This window comes from Mauremys mutica, chromosome 11 (genome assembly GCF_020497125.1).
Source record: "Mauremys mutica isolate MM-2020 ecotype Southern chromosome 11, ASM2049712v1, whole genome shotgun sequence".
Lineage (NCBI taxonomy): Eukaryota > Metazoa > Chordata > Testudines > Geoemydidae > Mauremys > Mauremys mutica.
In genome coordinates, this window is record NC_059082.1 from 80691700 (window position 1) to 80703757 (window position 12058).

A 12058-nucleotide genomic window follows, 5' to 3' on the forward strand; every position below is an offset into this window, starting at 1 on the left:
TGTTGACGGTGAGGAACCCCGGTGGGCCAGTCTCTACTCCACCATGGTCTCATGGTCTGCTGGGGATATTCGTTGGCAGCTCCCTCATGGAGCCGTGAGTGTGGGTGTCTACCTGGGGCAGTTCACCACTATCCCTAATGCCTGTTCTTTGTACGGCATGATGGAGACCCTGGCGCACACTTATCTGCCAGGTTTCAGCCCCTTTTCCGGCTCCTCCTGATCCTACTTTTACAGTATCTGGGCAGAGTTCCTCTAGGCCGTGTCCGCTGGCTCCCTTGACATCTTTGAGGAGCAGTGGGCACTGTCCGGGTTCTCTGCTAGGTGTCCCCTTCAGATTCCCTAATTTTGACTCTTTGACCCTCACACTTGTCCTTGTTTTTTCCTTTGTTGTCCAGTATATTCATGTGTCCCGGGCTCAGTATCTCCTCCCCTTAGGCTGGGGGAGGGGCCTTTAGCTGTGGGCAGGCTTGCGCCCGTCCACTTCCTGGCACTCAACAGGCCCCACCCTCTTGCAGCCGTCAGCCTGACTTGTTGTACGACCTACATGTGGATTTGGGCATCAAGATTTTAGGTCTCCTGAGCTTCCATTTCAGAGGTGGCGGCTCCCACTGAAGCTCAGCACCACTGAAAATCAGGCCACTTAGTTAAGTACCCAGACATGGATTTAGAGGCCTAACTTGGGCCACCCACTGTTTGAAAATTTTGGCCTGTACAAAAAAAACCCTGCTGTCTCTAATATTATTCATCTTCCCATTGGTTCAATGGCTTTCCCGAGCAGCGGGGGCAAAGATCACACAATTACACAATCCATTTTCTGATCAGCTTTGCACTGGGGCCGCCGGGGGGGACAAGTGGGGCAATTTGCCCCAGGCCCCACAGAGGCCCTCATGAGAGTTTTTCGGGGCCCCTGGAGCAGGGTCCTTCACTCGCTCCGGGGTCCCCGGAAAACCCTCACGGGGCCCAGGCCCTCGGAGCTTCTTCCGCCGCCAAATTACCGCCCAAGTGGGACCCACTGCCAAAGTGCCGGGTCTTTGGTGGTAATTCAGCAGTGGAAGGCTCCCGCCGCGGGTCTTCGGGGCACTTCGGGGGCAGGTCTCGGAGCGGAAGGACCCCCTGCCGCCAAATTACCGCCAAAGTGGGGGCCCCCTGCCGCCGAAGACCCCAGGCTCCCTGAATCCTCTGAGCGGCCCTGCTTTGCATGAGCCTTTCAATCAAATTCCTTCCAATCCCGCTACGCTATTCCTTTCATGCTTATCCCGGCACCCTTGTTTATTGCTAAAGGTTACTGGAGGATAAGACCAGGCTGCAGTGCAATTTGGTTGCATGTAAAAATTGAAATGAACAAACAGATCCAAAGAGAGAGAGAAATACTACGCTCCGAAGAGCTGGAAGACTTAGCAGACGGTGCAGGGCAGGAGGTGATTTCTTTCCTTGCTGGTTTATTCTTTCGGGGGTGCTTTAGATAGGTTATGAACCAATACGCACCGGGCTTGGATTAAATTGATTTCATTTCCCTCTATTTATAAGACGGCAAAAGATCAGGAAGCTATTGGCTCATGGAGCTAGGAAAAAGTACTACTTGGTACTTTGCTTGCTGGATACACCCCATTGAATCTAATTCTCTCAAAGGCTGTGCTAATGCTTTCCATATAGAGAGGATTAGAATGGTCTGGCTCAAACTTCATACCCTCCTGGCCTATAAGGGCATTTGCTATAGCGTATAAATTGCTACAAGATTCGACCTTAAAAGCAATCTGTCATAGGGCACAGAATCCACTGCTGTCTGGCACCTTTTCCTCACCCCTTTGGGGATTAGCTCAAGGTAGAGTCTCTCCTTCCTTCTGCAATTGCGTTTCCCCGTCTTGACTCAATTTGCTGCTCTGCTCTCTCTGGGATTTTCAGTTCTCTCCTCGTGGCTTGGCAATCTGGCCAGGTCACTTAAGTCCTCCCCTTCCAGGGAATCACAATCTTTCCTAACCCTGCTGTCTGCTTGTTGTCTCCGATGCCCTTAGCCGCTACCCAGTAGCTGGAGGGGAGGGAACATAGGCCTGCCCAGGGACCCTCTGAAACACAGTCACCTACTGCGTTCCTGTGCTTTGACTACTGCTGCACTTCCCTGAGCCACTTCCCCATAGCCACAGCATCCTAACTCAGTCCCGGAGCTCCTTCTCTACTGCCCAGGTCCCTGCTAGCATTGTTCTGTCCAAGGTACTATAGGGTTGCAGCCTGCTAGGGACACAGTCTTCTCTCCTCAAGCTCCCTGCAGCTCTTTTTATATGGGCCTACTGGGCCCGGATTGGCTGCTTCTCACAGCCTCCCTCCTACTGGTCGCTTCCCTGTGCAGCCTCCCTAGGCCTCTTAACCCCTTACTTGCCAGTGTGGGGTGGACACCCCATCGCACAACCCATCAGGCATGTTAAGCAGGCTGGTTTGCCTCACTCTGTCCCAAATCTCATCTGAGCTGTGTTTTCCTTACCTATCTCAGAGTTCAGTGTGCACAGCAGGTCTCTGGTGGATATTTACTGCATTAAAAAAAACAGCCTATTATAGACTGCACTGATGAATTTTCTGCCACAGGTGAGTTGGAAATTCAGTTACCCAGAGTTTCCTTGCTGGTTGCATGACATGATGGGCAGATTTCCACAGACGCAATGCATGAGTCAGGCAGAAAGGAAAAAAAATGTACAGCAAAACTTCCCTGCGATTGTACACAACAGAGACTAAGCTGCCACTGCAATTAATCATAAAGCTACCAGCACCTGGAGCAACTTCTCCAGAGAGCCATTTCAATTATGGAGGCAGATAATAATACCAGTGAAAACACACAGGAACAATGTACTACTGATGAGTAAGGGAGCCCACCTCAGACTAGCTTAGCATGTCAGGCCTTTTGTTGTTGTGAAATTTAGCAATCAGATTAATTTCATTACAAGCACAAAGGTCTGACTAGAAAAGCAGCATGGTCTAGTGGGTAAAGCCACAGCCAAGCACTCAGAAGACCTGGGTGATATTCGCAGGTGTGACACCGACCTGCTGTATGACCTTGAATGAGTCACTGCTGCTCTCTGTGCTGCTGTTTACCTTTCCACTTTTTGTCTATTTATTTAGATTGTTTAAGCACCTTGAGGAAGCGACTGTCTCTTACTGTGTGCATGTACAGCACCTAGCACAATTGGACCTTAGTCTTTGTTGGTGTTTATAGGTGCTAGCTACTGCAATGCAAATCAATAGTAATAAAAGTCACACAATAACTTTCTGATACTCCTTTAAAAGTTTTTTTAATCGGTATTTTTAATTATTTCCTAACAGCAGCCATTCCACGGAGGCTAGTCACTTTGTTACACCTTTGGCTCCATTTGAATGCTTTGGCTTCTGTTCACGGATTTCAAAGTAATTAAGGGATATTAATGGATTAATTCTCATACTGTTAGAAGTGAAACTCAATTGTCCCATTTTTCCATCTGTGGGAAACCAAGGAACAGATTTTGTGACTTGCTAAAGGCCACAGAAGAAGGTAGTTTCAGAGCAGGAATTAGAACTCGAGGGGTCCGGGTGCCCAGTTCAATGTTCAGACCACTAGACCAGCTTAAATTCTGTAAAGTGAGGCAGAAAGGAATCCTGATCGTGCACTGGGATCCACCTGGGCAGATCCCTGAATCAAGGACCTACGCCCAGATCCTCCAAGGTATTTAAGTGCCTAACTCCCTTGATTTCAGTGGGAGTTAGGTACCTCAATACCTTTGAGGATCTAGGACAGAGGTGGGCAAACTATGGCCCGTGGGCTACATCCGGCCCGCAGGACCCTCCTGCCTGGCCCCTGAGGTCCTAGCCTGGGAGGCTCGCCCCCGGCCCCTCCCCTGCTGTTCCCCCTCCCCGCAGCCTCAGCTTGCTCCACCACCAGTGCATTGCTCTGGGCAGCGGGGTGGAGAGCTCCTGGGGCAGCGCAGCTGCAGAGACAGGGCCTGACCCAGTGCTCTGTGCTGCACAGTGGCATGGCTGGCTCCAGCCGGGCGGCGCAGCTGTAGCGCTGCCAGCCACTGGTGCTCCAGGCAGCACGGTAAAGGGGCAGGGAGGGTTGATAGAGGCCAGGGGAGTTTGGGGTGGTGGTCAGGGGGTGGGGGGGTGGATAAGATCAGGGCTGTCAGAGGGCGGGAAACGGGGGTTGAATGGGGGCAGGGGTCCCTAGGGGGCGGTCAGGAAGGAGAGCAAGGGTTGGATGGGGCAGTGGAGGAAAGTTGGGGTGGGGGTTCCGTCAGGGGACAGTGAATGGGGAGGTTGGATGTAGGGTGACCAGACAGCAAGTGTGAAAAATCGAGACGGGGTGCGGGGGGTAATAGGAGCCTATATAAGAAAAAGACCCAAAAATCGGGACTGTCCCTATAAAACCAGGACATCTGGTCACCCTAGTTGGATGGGACTAGGGGGTTGTCAGGGGGTGAGAAGCAGGAGGGGTCACATAGGGGGCTGGGCCCGGGCCACGCCTGACTGTCTGGGGAGGCACAGCCTCCCCTAACCAGCCCTCCATACAATTTCAGAAATCCGATGTGGCCCTCAGGCCAAAAAGTTTGCGCACCCCTGATCTAGGATCTAGTGACTGAAGACCTCTCCACCAGAACCATTTACCTTCCAGACAGAGGTTTAGCTTCCTTCCCCAAGTACTTAGCACAGGATGTTACTGGAGATGGTGGCAACACCTTGATACAAGCTTTATTCCAGAACTGTTTATTGGGACAAAACTGGCCCCATGGCCTGGGTAGCATTGGGTTGTAGTATAATGGGCTGTGCAGGCAGTTGCTATTCTTTATTCTTATTAATTTAGTAATGCATAAGGACAATTCTACTTCAAGCTATACTTACAAAACAGCATGGCAACAATCAAATATTTAGGCTTGGGATGTGCATAATTTACACACTATGAAGCATTTACAAGCCAAACTGATTTCTCATGAATATATGCATATACACATAGGTAATTGTGTCTATACATTTGGTTGCATTCAAAGATGTGTTTGGACTGTGCCTAGTTTGCCACACAAATCTGATCATGCCGCCTCTGTGATCCGTTCTCATTATTTGCCACCCCAGGTCATTGAATAGCATTGGGCCAAGAACCAATCCCTGCAGGATTTCATTGGAAAAACCCTCACTCATTGATGACGCTTCATTAGATCTATTTGTATGCGTGTGTGTCCAAATGCACACGCACACACCCGGTCTATTGGAAGTTTCACCTTTGACTTCAATGGCATCAAGACTGGGCACTATAAGCTTGAATATGACTGAGTTATTGCTCATTCTCAGGGCAAATTCATGGTCCGTTTTGGTCAATTTCACGGTCACAGGATTTAAAAAATAATAAATTTCATGATTTCAGCTATTTAAATCTGAAATGTCATGGTGTTGTAATTGTAGAGATCCTGACCCAAAATGGAGTTGTGTGGGGATTGCAAGGTTATTGTCGGGGTGGGAGGGGCCTGTGGTACTGCTACCCTTCTACACTGCTGCTGGCAGCGGTGCTGCCTTCAGAGCTGGGCACCTGGAGAGCAGCGCTGCTGGCCGCGATCCCAGCTCTGAAGGCCATGCCACCACCAGCAGCAGCACAGAAGTAAGTACGGCCTGGTATGGTATTGCCACCCTTACTGGTGCGCTGCTGCCTGCAGAGCTGGGCCCTCAGTCAGCAGCCGCCACTCTCCGGCCACCCATAAAATAATCTTGTCACCCCTCTGCAACTCCCTTTTGGGTCAGGACCACCAATTTGAGAAACACTGGTCTCCTCCGTGACATCTGTATAGCATAGGGTAAAAGCACACAAAAATCCAGATTTCATGGGGGGAAACCAGATTTCACTGTCCGTGACGTGTTTTTCATGACAATGAATTTGGTAGGGCCCTTCTCATTCAGTTTAACAGGAAATATTCTCACTACAGCAAGGTTTTGCTACATAGCTGCAAAGGAAGATGATTCTAACCATAAACTGTATACAATGCCAGAGGAGAAGTACTCATCTGCGAATTCTGAACCCACTCCCAATTCCCTATTACTATTGCTGGGAACACCCAGTCTCTGTCACTGGAAGAGCAAAGATGGCACCAAAGATATTGTTGAAAATTTACCAAGCAGCCCTGTGTCCAGCAAAGGAATTAATACAACCATCAACTTGACTTCATATGTACTTTGTTTTAGTAAATCATTGGGCCAATAACCTTGACAAGGCCAATGTATTTTCCTTATTGAATCCAACTAAAGTAGTGTCTAGGGCAGGAGTGGGCCACATTGGGGTTGTGCAACTGTATGGAAGGCCAGGTAGGGAAGGCTGTGCCTCCCCAAACAGCCTGGCCCCCACCCCCTATTCACCCCTCCCACTTCCCGCCCCCTCCAACCCATCCAACCCCACCTGCTCCTTGTCCCCTGACTGCCCCCTCCTGGGACTCCTGCCCCCTGTCCCCTGACTGCCCCGACCCCTATCCACAAACCAGCCCCCTGACAGCCCCCCCTGGGACTCCCACCCCCTATCCAACTGCCCTCTACTCCTTGTCCCCTGACCACCCCCTCCCGGGACCCCCTGCCCCCCAGGATCCCACCCCCATATCCAACTCCCCCTGCTCCCTGTCCCAACTGCTCTCCCAACCCCTATCCACATCCCCGTCCCCTGACAGGCCCCTAGGACTCCTACTCCCAACCCTCCCTGTTCCCCATCCATTGACCCCCCCCCCCAGAACCTCCACCCCATCCAACCACCCCCTCCTCCCTGACTGCCCTCCAGGACCTCCCACTCCCTTCCCGCCCCCCCTTACCAGAAGCAGGAGCTTGCAGCCACAACACCCGGCCGAGCCAGCTGCGCTCCCCACGGCATGGCTGCGGGGGAGAGGGGACAGCAGGGAAGGGGCTGCAGACTAGGCTCCCCCAGCCAGGAGCTCAGGAACTGGGCCGGATGTGGCCCACGGGCTGTAGTTTGCCCACGTCTGGTCTACGGGGATTCCCCAATGACCCTGAGGTCCAACACGGCCAATAGTTTCTGGTGTCCCAAAGGATGGCCCAGGTCACCACCACAGGGGATACTGTTCCAGCCCCACCTCTTTGTGAGGGCCTCCCGCAATGAAAGCAACCCCCGCCCCCATGACAAACTTCCTTGGTGGAGGGAGGGAAGCAGGAAAACAGGAGAAGAGAAGCACATGAAGAAGAGAAAGGAAAGAGGAAAAGGAAACCTAAAAGGGCAAACCCCAGTGTATCCAGTGATTCAATGGGACAAAATCCTAGGCTGGAAATAAAATTCTGCCATTTTAACCTAGTGATTTCTGCACCTAGAATTCAGCTGGCAGCAGGTGGATCAGATTGAACAGGTTCCAAACCTCTCTGAGGCTCTTACCTTCTAAAAAGGACCTTCATTTTCTAGCAAAATCAGTAGCAGGAAAGGAGAAAATGCTGAAGAGGTTCCTCCTCATGCTCATGTATGTGAATCCTAATTCTCAATCAGTCCTCAAGTAGAGACCTTGAGAAGGAGACTTGCTGCAGCAAAGCCACAGGGATCTCTGACATTACCCCTCCTCTGCATCTTTGACTTGCCTGCTGATGTCAGGGTCTCTCTGCGGGGGGTCACCGCCTCTCCATCACTGTTGCCCAATAGGCTGAGGTCCTTCAAACAGCCTTTGTGATGTCACTATCATGCCCACCTCTCCCTGCAAGACAGATGTCCTGCTCCTGGCCAGCCTCTTTGCATATTTTAGTACTTTCCACTTGATCGCTCCATTCAATGACTATTGAATCTGGGGATCAAGCAGACTACATGGTTAAGCATCAGAGGCTGCTCCCCCAGCCACACTCAGTTTTTCAAAAATTAGTAGACAGAAGGGACCATTGGAGCATCTAATCTGCCCCCCCATGCACATCACATGTCTCCTGTATAGCACAATAGCTAGTTTTTGACCAAAGCATGTACCAGAAAGGCATCTAGTCTTCAGTAGAAGACATCAAGAGATGGAGAATCCACTACTTCCCTTGGTAGTTTGTTCCAATGGTGAATCATCCACACTATTAATACTTGTGCCTTGTTTCTAATATGAATTTGTCTGTTTTCACCTTCCAGCCACTTGGTCTTTTTATGCCTTTCTCTGTGAGATTAAGAGCCCTTTAATACTCAATTTTTTCTCTCCATGAAGGCATTTAAAACACTTCAGTGAAGTCACCTCTCAACCTTCTTTTTTATAGGCTAAACAGATTGAGCTCTTTCAATAGCTCGCAAGAAGGCATTTTTCTCCAGCCCTCAAAACATTTTGTTTTATGCTTTTTGCTGCCCCAGCTCCAATTTTTCAACATCTTTTTAAAATGTGGACACCAAAACTGGAGGCAGGATTCCAATATGGGCCTCACTGATGCTGTATCACCTCCGTACCCTCCTCACTACTCTGCTTATATGTCTAATGACGGCTTTAATCCTGTTCACCACAGCATCACATTGAGTGGCTTTCCCACTATGACCCCTAAATCCTTGTCAGAGTCACTGCTTTCCTGGAGATTGTTCCCCATTCTGTAGGTGTGGCCGGTCTGCTTTGTTGCTAGGTATAGGACCTTGCAATTGGCTCTGTTAAAACTTGTTTTCTTTGAATGGGTCCAGATTACCAAGTGATCCAGATCTGCTCCATATGACTGCCCTGGCTTCGTCATTATTTGCCACTCTGCCAGTACTTTGTCACCCACAAATTTTATCAATAGTCATGTTTCACTTTCTTCCAATTCATTGATCATAGTTATTTTAAAAAATTAGTTCTTGAGAGCCTTTTCATACCAAGTACCTGCTCCCTACAGCACAGCGGGAAAAGGCCATCCAGCCCTACCGTTAGATAGGGACTAAGCACAGAACAAACACATGTTTAGGAGCTGTGTTATCCACAGGCTCTGAACAACATGTGGGGGTCAGCAGCTTACAAACACATTACAGTCCTGTAGTGTAGACAGGCCCCAACTGCATCTCAGTCTCCCACTCTGTAAAATGGGGATAATAAATGAAACCTTGATTCTCTCTCTTTTATAGTTGAGGAAACAGCGGCACACAGAGGTGAAGAGATGTGCTCCTGGTCACAAAGCCAGGATTAGAAAATGGCAGCTCTCCTGATTGCCAGTCCTGGGACCTAGGTTTGATCATCCTGGCCTCTCTGCTCTAACTTTAGTCACAGCCCAACTAGAGGTTTTCTTCTTCTCCACGTCCCTTAACTCCTCTTCACTGCAGAAGAAAGAGTTTCTGTTAGCCAGCTGGCTCTAATCCAGGCGGGTGCCTTTCCAAAAGACATGCTCTGGCTCAGTCACATGTTATGGGTTTGATGAAGGAACTACTTGGTGACATTCTATGGCCTGTGTTATACGGGAGGTCAGACTAGCTGGACATAATGGTCCTTTACTCACCTTAAAAAATCTATGAATCGATACATTTTTCTGCTGCTAGTAAGATAACTTAGGTCAGATTTTCTATCATTCACTTTCAGTTGGAATAATAAGGCGATACTTACAAGCACACGCTACTCAGAGAAGTTTATTTATCCAGTATTGGCTCCTAATCCATAGCCCCAAATTAGCCTTCTTCCTTCTCTGAGCATGTGCATTGTCTTGCCTCCTTTTCCATCTTCTCCCCCACTCTCTCTTCTAACAACCTACCAGCAATTTGCAGTAATACAGGGTAGAAGCAGGCAGAGTTATATAAAGCAGAGCATGGGAGAGACAGGGTGAGTTAGCAGCAGATAAACACTGATTATAGCATCTTCTGTTTATCTTTATTCATGAACAACCTCAGAGAGGGGTGCATATATTTAGCACTGGAAAAGCAATTACATGTTGTCTGCATCCATAGAGTAGTGTGCTGTTGTAATGTTTCGCAAGATAAGCAGCGCCAGGCTTGGTTGGTGCTTGGATAAGTGACCTCTAAAGAAAACAATGTGGTGTTGGGAGTCCTGTGGATGTTTTAGTAGGAAGCACTTCTGTCTGAGTCAGTTTGGAATTAACGTCCTGGACACGCAGCTTTTTGGAAGAGATGGAAAATGACGCTGCTGACCGCTCTGGTGCTCAAAAATCCTCATTCCAGTTTCCTGGCTAGATGCCAATGTAAGAAGCAAAAATCTGCCTATCCATCCCCCACCCCGTTTAAATATAGTATGCTTTCTTAAATACTTATCCTCAGAACCATCCACTGTCTCTTTAAGAAAGGCACTCACTCACCGTTCAGACCTCAGAAGCTCTGAGTCCTGAGCCAGGCTGTCCCCTCTCCCCTGTTCTACAGAGATGGGGTACAGGGGTGGGGGGAGGGGGATACCCTCACATCAGCACCCTCTTCCCTCCCGCACTCTGGCATGCCTTGCACCCCTGGGGGGGGTGCACCCCAGGTTAAGAACCACTGATCTAGACCATCCCTGACAGCTGCTTGTCTAAACTGCTCTAAAAAGTCTCCAGTGATGGAGATCCCACAACCTCCCTGGGCAATTTATTCCAGTGCTTAGCTACCCTGAGAATTAGGAAGTTTTTCCTAATGTTCAACCTAAACTACCCTTGCTGCAATTTAAGCCCACTGCTTCTTGACTTATCTTCAGAGGTTAAGGAGAACAATATGTCTCCCTCCTTCTTGTAACAACCTGTTATGTACTTGAAAACTGTTATCATGTCCCCACTCAGTCTTCTCTTCTCCAGACTAAACAAACCCAATTTTTTCAATCTTCTCTCATAAGTCATGTTTTCTAGAGCTTTAATAATTCTTGTTGCTCTTCTCTGGACTTTCTCCAATTTGTCCACATCTTTCCTAAAATGTGGCACCCAGAACTGAACACAATACTCCAATCAGCGTGTAGTAGAACTGAAGAATTACTTCTCATGTCTTGCTCATGTCAACACTCCTGCTAATACATCTAAGAATAATGTTTGCTTTTTTTGCAACAGTGTTATGCTGTTGACTCATGAGGAGAGCTCCAAGGTTTTCTATCCACAATACACAGAACAGTGGCAAAACCTTTTCATAGGAACTACTTTTATTAAAAACCAGCTAGCTAAAATCATATGCTACCTGCCTTACATTTCTTCGTCCAAAAATTGAACAATGAAGTGCCTTAGGAAACAATTTTCAGAATTGTCAACACCAAACCCTGAGCAAAAATCATGAAACTAGATTTAAAATGATGAGATTAAAAAAAATACATTTGAGAGTTCTTTTTATGTGTCAGCTAGTTTTTGAGCCTTCAGGGTTTTCCAGATTTTCCCTGTAACCACAAGGGCTAATAACATGCTTTTCAAAAAATAAATAAAGCTGAGCGTTTTATGTAATCCCATGAATCCAGGAGCTGGAGCTTTAAAGAAACTCCAAATATCACAAGATTCAGGATAAAATTGCAAGACTTGGCAACACTGGACTCAACCAGAGAGGTGAAGCAGATGAGGCTTTGTCTAAAATCTAATTTAAAAGTAAAGGTGACACCCACATTTTTATCTGATTATATATTTTATAGAGGAGGAAATTGAGGCACACAGAAGTTAAGTGACTTACTCAAAGTCCCGTGAGGACTCAGTGGTGGAGCGGGACATAGACCTCACAAATAGTTATTTCCATGCTGATGCCTCTAACCACTGGAGAGAAAAAGAATGACGCTCTAATATAAAGAACTTAAAAATTCTTGAGGGAAGTGTGTGTTTGCATGGCTCTAGGTCAGAAGGGAGATGATAAATGAGCAAATGCAGCAGGGCTATGAAGAATAAGAAAGCCAGAGCTACTGAAACAGAGGGTGTGAAATAATTATTTTTAAAACACAAAGAAATATTATTTAGGATAAAAAGCCAGAGCATAGCACAGTGTTGACAGAGCTATGGATATGTTCCTTTTTGTATAATTACATGGCTGACCTCCATAGCAGCACTGGAATGATAAATATCAAATGACCGGAGAACACAGAGGAAAATAGAACTGAGATGTCACTAAACCAAAAGCAAATAGTTGATGGAGCTATTCAGCCAGCCATCTCCGCATCAGAAAGCCACAGACTCGACCTTGGAAGGGAATTAAGTGGCCCCATACAGACTAATCTTCCTGCTT

At 48.0% G+C, this 12058-nt stretch overlaps 1 protein-coding gene across 1 annotated transcript in view; it reads right to left on the minus strand.

Moving 5' to 3' along the window:
* CACNA1H (calcium voltage-gated channel subunit alpha1 H) overlaps positions 1 to 7518 on the minus strand; it is a 590082-nt gene extending 582564 nt beyond the window's left edge. Inside the window, exon 1 of the mRNA XM_044981153.1 lies at positions 7367 to 7518. The gene's annotated coding sequence lies outside the window, so the exon portion shown is untranslated. The remainder of the gene's footprint in view (positions 1 to 7366) is intronic.
* Positions 7519 to 12058: the final 4540 nt, after the last annotated feature.